A 1,473-nucleotide genomic window follows, 5' to 3' on the forward strand; every position below is an offset into this window, starting at 1 on the left:
TGCTGCCTCACTTTCCTGAAAGATTTCCATTTTTATTCCATCAATTCTTGGTGCCTTGTTCTTTGCCAATTCCTTCAATGCACCTTGGACTTCTTCCTTCAGTATCATTGGTTCTTGATAATATAGCTACCTCTTGAAATGGTTGAACATTAACCATTTCCTTTTGGTACAGTGACTCTGTGTATTCCTTCCATCTACTTTTGATGCTTTCTGCATCATTCAATAATTTGCCCAGAGAATCCTTCAATAAAGATTGAGGCTTATATGTTTTCTTCAGTTCCCTCAGCTTGAGAATTGTTGAGCGTGTTCTTCCTTTTTGGTTTTCTGATTCCAGATCTTTGCATATTTTTTGTAATACACCCAATATTACAAGTAGCTAAACTGGAACTTGAACGAACCAGTCTGTGTTCTTAACCACGCTACCACACTGACTCTCTCAAACAGGAAAGTAGGAAGGCATCCTCATTGAATTAGCAGTTTTCAACACTCACAAATACATATAAAAAGTAATGTATGAGATGAAGGAAGATAGATAAGAAGTCTTCAAGATCAGGCAGAAAGAAATACACTAAAGAAACCATGATTGAAGATGAACAATAAAGGTACAATAGCATTGTGTGTAATGTGAGCAAAAGGACCAAGATTTTTTTTTTTTTTTTTTTAGGAAATGTTAAAATGTAGTCATGGGGATATTTGGAAGATAACTACTACTTAGCTAAACTTACATTTCACTAGTTAAAAGTAATCTGTTAGGAGGGAAAAAACAAGATGGCGGATCGTTAGAAGTGCAGTAAACGAGCTCCCCCAACAACAACACAGAATACCCGACCAAGCAGGCTCAGGAGATGGTCTCAGAACTCTGAACCACATATAAAGGAATACTTAAAAGGTTGGAAGGCTTACAGCTGGGGGAATTTGTGGTAGAAGCAAGAAATCTATTGCTTTCTAGTCCAGGATGCTCAGCTCACCATCTTGGGTGAGACCAAGTGGGGGAAGGATTGGAGTGGCACAGACACCTGGCAGAACTGCAGATATAAAGGTGTGGGCATTCTTTTCTTTTGGTATCTATTCATTGGTCCCTTGCTATCTGTGCACCTCCATTCTGGTGACTATAGGGGTGCCTGAGCTAGTGGGCACCCCAGCCCCACCCTTGGAGGGTTCCACTATGCATGCGCACAGAGTTCCTCAAAATTTAAAGAGACAGTGTCCAATTAAAACCAAACGGCCACAGCCAGCCCTGAACTGTTTACAACTAGAAAAAAGACCTAAACGGGGATTGTGGAGCAGGACAAGCAGATAAAAAAGGAAATAAGCCAAAAATTAAATCCTAAATTACGTCAAAACGACCAACACTGGTATCTTGAAACTTCTCAGGAAGAAGAGTGAAAAGGGAAGCCCATTTCCTGATCACATCTACCTGGAGGCATTTAGAAAGCATAAAAAATACCAAAATACATACCCATCTAAGTATTA

Source organism: Chrysochloris asiatica, unplaced genomic scaffold, assembly GCF_000296735.1.
Source record: "Chrysochloris asiatica unplaced genomic scaffold, ChrAsi1.0 scaffold00062, whole genome shotgun sequence".
Taxonomy (NCBI): Eukaryota; Metazoa; Chordata; class Mammalia; order Afrosoricida; family Chrysochloridae; genus Chrysochloris; species Chrysochloris asiatica.